Source organism: Aquila chrysaetos, chromosome Z (assembly GCF_900496995.4).
Source record: "Aquila chrysaetos chrysaetos chromosome Z, bAquChr1.4, whole genome shotgun sequence".
NCBI classification, from domain to species: Eukaryota; Metazoa; Chordata; class Aves; order Accipitriformes; family Accipitridae; genus Aquila; species Aquila chrysaetos.
In genome coordinates this window covers 52,622,394-52,633,818 of record NC_044030.1, presented here as the reverse complement: position 1 = coordinate 52,633,818, position 11,425 = coordinate 52,622,394, and positions in this window count along the sequence as shown.

The following is an 11,425-nucleotide window of genomic DNA, read 5'->3' as shown; positions in this document are numbered from 1 at the left end:
GACAAGTGGTAATGGTTTTAAACTAAAAGAGGGTAGATTCAGACTAGATATAAGGAAGAAATTTTTTATGATGAGGGTGGTAAAACACTGGAACAGGTTGCCCAGAGAGGTGGTAGATACCCTATCCCTGGAAACATTCAAGGTCAGTTTGGATGGGGCTCTGAGCAACCTGATCTAGTTGAAGATGTCTCTGCTCATTGCAGGGGCATTAGACTAGATGACCTTTAAAAGTCCCTTCCAACCCAAACTATTCTATGATTCTATGAAAACATTTTGGACATAACTGAATTCTGATATCAAAGGTAGTGGCATCAGATAATAGTCTTTTACTGAAGATTGTGTAACTGTACTCATTTTTCAATTAAAACACACCTGTGGCAACCAAACAGTTTAATTCCCAAGTGCTGCTTTCAAACTTTGCACTCAGTCTGAAGGTATAATTAGTCTTTAACCAATAGTACAGCAAATGGCAGTCTTTCCAACTGCCTTTAAATTATGTTGTCCTGAACAGAAGCAGAGAAAAAAGGTTGCATGAAGAAAATAATTGGCCATCGTTTCTCCCGCCCCCCCCCCCCTCCCAGTGACATTCTCAGTGCATTGTTAATCTCAGATCCAGTGACCCCATGGAACAGCAGATTACAACCAAGATGGTGGCATTTGGGGAGCTTTCATCCTCCATTTGGCTGTGATCCACTGGCCTTAGGAAAGGAGATAAGATTTTACATTTCTTATCAGCCACCAGATGGCTTTTAAAACCAGAGGCTGTCTGCTAGGATTTAAGTTAATGAACAAAAGTGCTTTTATGAACTACTGGTATGTACAGTCAGAGATGTAATTCTGGTTATTCAAGACAGTGCAAGAGAATAGATCCCACTGTATTTAACAACTTAATCTAGCAATTGTATAACAGCATTTCTGACTCATTTTCCATAAGCACTGTAATTCTAAACAGAAATGGATTAGCCACAGTATGTTAAAGCTTTTGGAATTGTGTGGAGTTCAGTATTAAATAGAATTGTAGTGCTGTTCAGTGGATGTTGATACAGAATTTTATGACTGGAAAATGTTTTAAAGAGAAATAAAGCCAATAATGCATTATATCTCTGTCACCTACAGAAAATTTGACTTCCTATCATCACAAAAGACGTGTGATGCCTGTTTTGGGCAGACAGCACTGCAAATCTAGCAGTAAAGTTATGCATCTAATAACATCTCCTTTCATAGAAATAGTAATTGCCAGCATTATACTACCAATTCAGACAGAAACAAATCTTAACAGTCACTACCATACAGAGAGCCAACAGAGTAAGTGAAAGAATAACAGAAACACTTTCTGGAGCTAGTCCCTTTATATAGGATTGGTGAAATTTGTTAAGACCATATGTTAGGCATATTGAAGGAGGCATGGTTTAACTTTATGAATTCTGGATTTCTGCCAGCAAACTTTCGAGGTTTGATGTCTCAGATTTGCTGAATTGTCCATGTGATTGCAGAGTAGGTGCAGGTTAAAAGAAAAGGACTGATAGCAGAAGTTAAAGTTGCTCCCCATCAAGCTTACTATCAGGTTCCATTATAAATCCTGTTCTTAATTGTTTTATTACGGTGATTAACCAAATTGGCTTGATGAAGAAGTTGCCAGGTGTACTCTGAAAGACAAGTATAATTTTTCTGCAGAGACTGAAGAAAATCTGACCAACTTTTTTTATGTGCAAGCTATTACTCTGTCCAGTTTTCACTAGTCTTACTTCTTTATGCATTTCTAATAAAATGCAACTGTGAAACTATTCATCCAAAAATTATCTTTAATCTGCCTTTTAAATGTATTAGTAAATCTAATTTTTAAAAGAAGCTGCAGTTAAGCAATTTATTGAATTGCTGAAATTGAAGAAGTCAGTAGTTAGCTCAGAAAATCTATAAGCCTTTCTGTTTCTTATCCAAGGATAGGAGAAGTTTTCCTTTAATGTAACTAGTGACGTTCTTCTTTTAAAGTTTTGGGTTTAAGTCACAACACTGGAATCCTAAAATTCTCGGAACAAAATAAAATGAGGACTTTGTCCAGACACATAAACATGCTGCATATTTGCAACCTCTTGTTACAGTAGCAAACACCCAGGATGGTTCTCAGTGAAGTGGGCTTCTGGCCTTGACTCCCAGCTTTCATCAACCTGAATAAAGATCAATGATATGAATAAATTAAGTAAAACAGCACTTTTTGTTGTTGCTGATCTGATTTTATTATGAGATTCTTTTCATAACAAAATGATGCACATTATATTTTAAACACTTCATCTACACTCTGTAAAGACTTCTGTACTGAAACAGTTAGTGATTAGAATTATTGCAAAGTAAATTTATGCATAGATACTGTGATAATGTTTGGCCTTCAGCTTGGTGCTGAGCAACACCCCAGGAATTATTGTTCCATAATTTGTATCTTGTTGTTGAATTGACTTCCAGGTTGTGGTAATAATTTTTTTGCATCAGTAAAATATTATCCCCATAGCATAAAATGCATCACAATCATTCCTATTACAGGCTGAGTAAGGTGGTAAAATAATGTCATTCTCATTATTACATTTATAGTCAAATCCAAATGTAAGTGTTGTTTGAGCAGGCCTCACCCTATGTATCTTACGCTTATATTATTACATTTTATGTATTTATTTATCACATTCTTCTAAGAAAACAAAAGAATTAAAAAATAGATATGTATAACTTCAATGCACTAGTGATACCAAAGCAACTAAAATTTTTGGAATTTTATTTTTGAGTACTTAAGCTCAGAACTTTATGACTGTGTTAATGAGAGCTCCCCACTCCCAACTACTGGTACCTGCTCAGCTTAACTGTCTGAGATTTTTTTCAAAGACAGAAAGTAAATCCATACATACTCAGTTTTCACAGCTTACAGAAGAATTCATAGCTTCATGTTGACTTCAGATTTATTTCTCCACTTTGTTTGCATGACTTAGCTACTTTTCTTTACATGAAAATTCCACATTTCTATCTATTGTAAGCATACAACATCCTTGAGAGAATATGTGCATCTTTGAATCAAGAATAGTGAAAGTGAGAGCTAATCCTGCCCTCTCCATCAGCAGAGTAAGCACAGGAAGTCGTTAACCAATTTGTTGTTCTTAATATACATGCAGAGCATGTGTATTCAAATAAAGAGTAGCAGGACATAATTTAAGAGGCATTTCCCCTGTCTAAAGCCTTGATCCACAGATACTACTTCATGATTCCATCATGATGAAGATGGGAAAGAATGGGAGAAATCTTTCAGTACAAATATTTTGCTCTGTAGGTTCCTGTCTTATTGACAGCTGTCTGGATCCAAAGATGTGCAGCAAGATACCTAACAGATAAGTGCACAATGCATAAGGTAGGTACCATCCCATTGTGTAATATACAGCATGGGAGCCATTAACAAAAATTCCTTTGCACGTTGCCTGCACCTTTGTGAAATAGTCAACTTGTGACGTCCTTAAACCACTTCCTGCTATCAGACATACCTAATCAATACCAACTACCTCTGCACTTCAAAATCCTGGCTATCTTATTGTAGCCATGGTTACAGTAAAGCTAAAGATTTTTTAACTGAAAGAACTGTACTTTTTTTACTAAATTGTTGGTAATTTCTTACTTAAAATGGCTTTTCTCTTTTTGTTTAGTTCAGATGAGGATGGGAAAATTATTTTAGTTCAAAAATGCTTCAGACAGTTATATGCTCCTGAAGACAGAGTGTGTAAGTGATGATGTTTGGCAGCATTTAGTTTTATACATGATGGTGTGAAGCATATAAAGTTTTTCATTTCACTCCTACTGCTGTCCCCCTTTTGAAAGTAAGGCACTGCTGAAACTACAGGCAAGATATATTCAGGCTGTGTTATGCACATAAACAAACACACATACACAAGTGTAGTATCTACACTGTACAGTCATGCAAGGATTTTATTTATATACACACAAGCAGGAACAGAGCTGAGAACCCTTAACAAACTAATATAATGCAGAGACTACTAAAATATATTTTTGTCACCTCAGAAGTCAAAGAAAAACTTTTTAAAATCTTAAAGAAAATAAAAGAGTAGCTTTTATGCCCTCTCCTTTACATGTTCAAGTTTGAACACATCTTCCACTTCTCTTAAAAGATCTGTTTCAAGTCCTGCAGGTGTGACTCATAGAGGATAGACATCTCTCACTCGTAGTAGAAAATGGAGGAGAATCTGTGCAGAGCTGGCAGATGATATCAGCTGCTAGCAAGTAACAGCCATAGCACTGCTATGTAAAGCTTTACAAATTAAGAATATGCAGCTCAGAGACCAGTAAATTTTTCCAGCTGCACATTCTTGCCTTCTGCAATCTACAGTGGACGCAGGCTAGCTGCACATACAGTTTCCATATGAAGACTTACATGCAATCTATGGTGGTCTTCATTTTCATTTCAGTGCAATCTCTGTGCTTAAAGGTTCTGTTTGGTATTTAACCAAAAGAATGCCAATACTCAATGTTATTAAAGACATTTTAAAAATTAAGTAAAAAATTAAAATATTTAGCACAGACCCAATGTTATCTATCTTCTCTAAAATTAATCCAACATCATTGTGCAAGAACCAAATCTCACCCCTGATAAGACCCAGGAATACTTTTATATGTACGCACATGTAAATTCACTTCCAATTCACTTAAGTCATACAGACTACAAGTGGCCAGGTTCTGGCTTCCTTACCTGAACAAAGTTAATTGCACTGGGAGCTCTTCTGGAAGAGCTACAAACCACCCTTGCCTATGAATAATCTGTGTGAATGTTAGAATTTCAACACACTTGTGGTTTGTGGGCATGAATATTTACTGCAGTCTTCCAAAAGCATTCCATTGACTGTCATGGACAAATCCCTTCAAAAGTTTTGTGCTCTTCAGTCAATAAAAGTTTGTCACTCAACACATAGCCATAGGTACTTATGGCTGAGGTCTTTGGCTCCAATTCTTGCCCAGTCTCCAAAGTATCAACTTTTTTCTCTGAGGTGTTTCATTAGCTTTGATTATAAACATAATCTCTCTCATATCTGAGATAGAACTATCTAATAATTCCTGACAAATAAGAATTTTCATTGAAGCAAACAATTAGTGAATATCCAGCTTATTTTAACGCCCTTGAAGTGTAAATTGCTAATGTAAATACAACAGATTTTATCAATATTGATGACAAACACATCTTTTTTTCTTCCTAGAAAGATAACTTACCACAGAAAACATAGGAAGGGTGATGAAGGTAGAGTCATTAGGGTTTTAACAGCTGTAGCACTGAGTGTCTAGGAAACAATATCAATTTCAGAAAAGAAAATGAAATTTATTACAAATTGAAATATTAATCCTTTGAAACACTGGAGTTCATTGTACTCTTTAAAGCCAAGTAAAATTGGCCTTAAAGATGTTCCATAGCTTTTTTATGATATTTTAGCTCTTACTTCAACATTCAAAGGATTAAAGAATAAAAATCTTACTCTGATGATTATAGACAAAGTGCCAAATCTGTGTCTTTATGGTAAAGGGGTTAGAAAAATCCATGGTTTGTTTACATGTGTTTTTAGAAGTTTCACTGGTGCTATCCAATTTTTATGTAGAACTCTGTGGCTGCATGCCTAACAGATCCCAGGGAAGAAACAACAGACACCCCATTAAGATAAGGGTCATTATGTTACTATGTACTTGAATTATTGTAGTGGCTGGCTAAAATACAAAAAGACACAGCAAGCTTTTCCCATCCCTTCTACCACAACTTAGTGTCCACATGCCTCTGCTTTTTGCAAATTGCTCCTATATCCATATGCTTAGGCATCCACAGAGTCATTTGATTTTCCTACATCAAGGTGCAGAGTTTAATCAGCAGCAAAAGACCACTACTAGTGGAAGAGTAGCTGGTCTGCTCTACAACTGATTGTCAGTTGGACAGCTGAAGTATGCTGCTTATCTGTGGTAACATCCAGGGTCACTTTGGCTTTGTTCCAGTTCTCTTATTTCTTCAGACTGTCTCCTGTTACAAAGATTGCAGATGATCTGCAAGCAATCCCTTTAAACATGATGTAAACTGGTGCAATAGTGGTTTGGAGCTATTTTCAAAGTTAAGCAGGTGCTCATGCAATTTTTCTGGGCCAAGTCCAGCGTGGTCAGTAACTTTTCAAGTTCACTGGAGAGCACCACAATTCTTCTTTTATATTCTTAGCAACAGGCACATATTCCAAGAAATTCTGTTAGCAAACAATAAGGGTATCACAGTTTTAAATAGAATCTTTGCCTTAATGTTAATGAGAGTTGTACGTGTTCATCAGCAGGAAAGTATACCCCTGTAGTGGTGAAAACCTCAAGAATGCACCTCCTCTGATAACAATTCATATTTGAAATATTTCTGTAATCACTTGGAAGTCAGCTGAAAACTTCCAGTACAGAAATCTTTTCCCAGTGTATTTCACTCTTTATTAAGCAGTTCCAGCTAAAGGCACTATAGCAGATTTCTTTAATGGTTACTGTGTTTACACGCTCATATTAATCTATGGTGATTTGGAGTGCTTTTCCTATCTGTTTAGGTTTTTTTGATGTAAAGAAAAAAGCACCAGCATATATTCTGCATATTTTCTGTGGGTGCAGAACTAAGAGCGTCTTTGGACCCAGTCACTCACATCACCAGCACTGAATGAGCAACAATGCACTATTCAGCTCTCATATTGCACCCTCCTTTGACATTAATTACATTCTTAATAGGGACCTATGTGTCATTGAAGTATTTCTTTAAACCACACATAGTATTTGTTGAAAATGTGGTTATGGTTAAAATAGCTATTTAAAATGGCATCTTCTAATTCAACAGATCTTTGCATAAGAAGCATTCTGACCTCCTACTGATTTATTCTCTTATCACTATAAATTGGTACTACCTTTCCCTTTTTTGTACTTCTGTTAGCTCTGCAAGGCCAATCTAGCTATGAGAGAGTAAATCATACTCTAGCTAAGACATCACTTATAAAATGTTTATACTTCAGCTCCAGCCACAGACTGTTTAGCATCTGAGCTATAAAAGTACACTAGAAAAGACAATGGGTGGCTTTTAGAGTCCTGGCTGACTTTCCAGAGCAGGAACGCTGGTGGAAAATGCAGGATTTAGGTTTTCTTGTTATTTATTTTGTAATTTCTTACCTTTTGTTTTGGGGTTGGTTTTGATTTTGGGGTTTTTGTTGTTGTTGTTTTTTGTTTTGGTTTTTTTTGTTTGGTTGGTTGGTTGTTTTTTTTTTTTGATTGAGCATATTTGATCTTACACTTGCTAGGAAATTTTCTTTGATTAGAAATACACCAATTAATTCTTGCATAGTATATAGTGCATATATATATATAGTGTATAACTGTTTTCAGCATTCCTGATATTTTGTCTTCCAACTGAAGACAGAGAACATTGAATGCAAGTCTCAGTAAGTCAAAAGTGGTACAGGGTAGGCACTTTGCTATTCTACTGACTCACCTTTGTTGGAAATCTGAGATGCCTCAAATTAAGCCTACAGATATACCGTAAATGACTAAAACTTGTACCTCCTGACCCTATATGTATTTCTGCTTTCCTATGAGTAAAAGGGATCATGAAACTTTTGCTTATGAATAAGGAAGCTGCATGTAACAGGTGACCTTAAACTTCATCCTACTTCAGAAATGTTAGGACTTTAAAACTTTATGTAAGATGGCAAATGCTGCAAGAAGCAGGAAAAACTCCAGAAGAATAATCAGCTTTAAGTGCAACTACTGTATATGCTGATTTATTGAATGGAATTAGACTGATTTTTAACACAACCTCTATAAAATGCTGCTTCAAATTATGAAAACATACACTCTACTAACCTGATCTTAAAGAGGATGTGACTTTAATTCTTATAGCAAGTTTTGTTTCATCTTACTATAACTCCACCTTCAAAATATCAAAAATGCAAAACTGCCAAAACAAAAAGGGGCAAACATTTAGTGTGTGGTGACATTGACTTTATTATGATACAGTGAGAGCTTTTCCCACTCCTGCTCTGTTGCCAAAGTCTCACAGTAATGTTCACATTTAGTAGCAGCCAGAGCTAAGGGAATTTTGCAAAGCATTTTCTGTATGCATCATCAGTCCACATGATCCAGTGATTCATCTTCTGTTATGAGCATGCCCACTTTTTGACTGTTTCCTCAGAAACTCGGAGATACTGGGTTTTACAAAGATGGCAGGACACAAAATAAAATGTCAGCACTGCTGGTACATCCATCTCTCCACAAAAGAGGTTTTACTTTGACACATAACATAATCATAAATTTGCATGGTCATCTGCACCTCCAAATAAAAAGCAGGCCAAAGGGTATGGTTGGTTGAAAGTTTTCACTGCAAGGTAGCTTTTGCCTCAGCAAATCTGTGAGACTTGCAATTGTCACCTATATGCAGCTGAAAGACTTTTGCCTTTTCGTAGTTCGACCAGCTCAAACTCTTTCTTTGGGACAGGACGAGTCCAGAAAGTCTGCAAAATATATTTTGGCCTTTTCTGCCCTTCTTTCCTCTTTATTTTCCATAAAAGGAACAGAAGCATTTGCACTAATGTTTACAGAAAACATTTAGTTTTTCCATATTTAATATCTCTATTCTGCCAGCCAGTGATGGGGTAGGAGGTTCAACGTAGATCTGCAATTCTTTAGGCAGCATATTAAATATCACTTGATGAAATGAGTATACAGAAATTCTGGATTAAGGTAGATCTTTTGTCAATATCTGCAAACCTTATAAAAGACTACAGGAGAGTTCTTCTGAGGGTTCACAGCCTGGCATAAAGTTTTGCTGCATGTGACATTCTTTGATTTGAGTTGGAAGTCCCTGAACAAAAGATTAATTATAACGAGTTAATGGTGCATTCAAAGCTTTAAAAGTTTTCAGTCTGAAATTGCCTCCATTTCATCAGAGTGACATTCTCATTGCACTTTTTATTTTACTTCTGATGTGCTACTCTATGCACACACACAACATACATGGAGCCAAATACATCCCTGGTCTAAGTCTGCTGATATGCCATGCCACTTTGACATTACACTACCGAAGAACTTGGCCTCTGAGCTTTCAGTTAGATTTGTGTCTTAAATGTCCCCTACTGTTAATGTGGGAGAAAAAATCCTGTCTACAAAATCAGCCCAGAAAATAAAATTCTTCAGAGTATTTTATGGATCCTTGAAGAAAACAAGCATTTCTATTCTTTTCACAGGTTTTTTTCTAAGATAACAATAATAACAGCATTCATATGGGGTTTTTTCCTTAAGTTTTAAAAGAGCCTGTATCTGCAAAAATGGTGGAAAAGATCTCCCCATAAAAGTTTGTAAGTAGATCTTTTGCAAAAATTATAAATGCTTTCTGAACTAAACCAAGATAGTTTTGCACAGCTCTAACTCTCTCATGGCTGCTGTACTCAAATTTCAAACTCTGTTGCCATCAAATATACTTTCCAAACACCACATCTGTCTCACTATAAAACAAAGTCATCAGCTCCCAGCACAGAGCTGTCTCAACAGAAAATTATCTGTATATGTGATGAAGTTTTTGCCATGTTACTATGCCTTTTAGAAACTCTGTTGTTGGGAATCATGCTGTCAAAAAAACCCAAGAGATGTAATAAACTCTCAATTTGTGAATTTCTAAATGGCATAATCATTTTGTAAAAGAAATAAAGAAAAAAGGTAAAGAGAGGCCCATGAACCTCCTTAATACTGTATAGCAGGAGCATAGATCCTGCCATATGAGCCTCACTGGGGAAATTTAAAGAAGGAGTTCTAGCAATGTAACGTGATTTGGCAAGAGCTGAATTTGAATGTGGTTGTGAGGTCCCCATAAGCAACATATGCTTTTACTAAGCTGCAGTATTCCTTCCTTTCATAGCCCAAGCTTTTAAACTATTACTTTATATTTTCCAGAATTATATAGTTCTACGCCAAACCAGAGTTGTTAGTTGTTGATAAAACTATCATATTATGAAATTACAGCCCATCCAGAGGAAGAGAGAAAAAGCTGCTATTTAATTTTGACCTCTTTAAAAGAAAAAAAAAAGTGGAGAGAAGGAGGGGGAGAGAATGAAGGAAGAGAAAGGGAGGGAGATGTCTGCTTATGATTATGAGATGAACTTTGAACTTTTTCTATTCCTGCAGCCAGGGATTTTTGATTTTTTAAATACCTTACTAGAGTGAAAATTTGAAGTATACACTGAACATACAAAACTTTTACTTATATGGTTATGGAAAATTATACATTAAAATGGAAAAAAAAAAATCCTTCCAGACACAACTGGAGATTGAAACATGTCTAAAAGCAAAGCTGCCAATGTGGAATTTGGAAACAAAGAACATTCTTTAATTTCTTTTGCTTCCCACTTGATGAGTGGGATGACAGTGCTGCCTAGGAAAGTTCAGACATGCCCCTAAAATTGTTCTGCATACTTTTACTTCCTATTTCTTTGTCATGTGAAAGCTGACAAGCTTTCCTTTTCAAATCAGATTAATTTAACAATCTTAATAATATCACCCTTATTTTTCTTGTATTATTATTAATTTTTCTTGTATTATTTCTTGTATTATTATTAATACCACCCCAGAAGCATGCCAGGACAGGAAAGACATCTCTAGCACACAAGCTCCCAGCAAGACCAAGAGAAAAAGAATGCTGCTTCCCTTCTTGTGGGGAGTTGCTTGCACAAGGAAAACTTGCAAGACTAAAGGAGAAAGACTAGAGGTTTACCAGGATGATTACCTTATTTTCAAATGATATTTCAGAAATCAGTGTAACTGGGCTTATGCTGTTGTGCAGAACCAGAGCCCTGGTGTAAGGGCATGGCCCTGGGCTGACACAGGTGTGCTCTGCCCTCCGTGTGGCACCAGACAGGACCACACAGGCAAGCAGAGTTTCATCATGAAGCCCATCCTGGCTTTGGATGAAGGATCGCTTCCCACTCCCCCATCTGTCCCAGGTGCAATGCATTTCAGGTATACGTTCAGACCTTCTCCAGGGGCTGCTTTAGCCTCTTACTCAAGAGCACCTCTGCAAACCACAGGCAAGCTACTTTTTCAGCAAGTGAAAAGAAGCTAGGGCTGGGAGGGGAGGAGAAGAAAGGCTTTTCTGAGGAAGTCTTTTCCAAGGAATCTGATATGAAAATGGACATCCCTTAATGCCAAATGATAGAGAGGAAAAAAAACAACAAAGAATCACAAGAACAAAAGGAAGAAAAACATCCAGAAAAATCCCTGCTAGTTGCATTCACTGGCCAGTCTTACACTGCAGGTTTTTCAGACTGTGACAGAACATAAAGATGCCCAACAAAAACTTGTTACGCCTAACAGGTACAAGACCAGCGAGAGAAGGTACGTTGTTGAAAATGGTGGG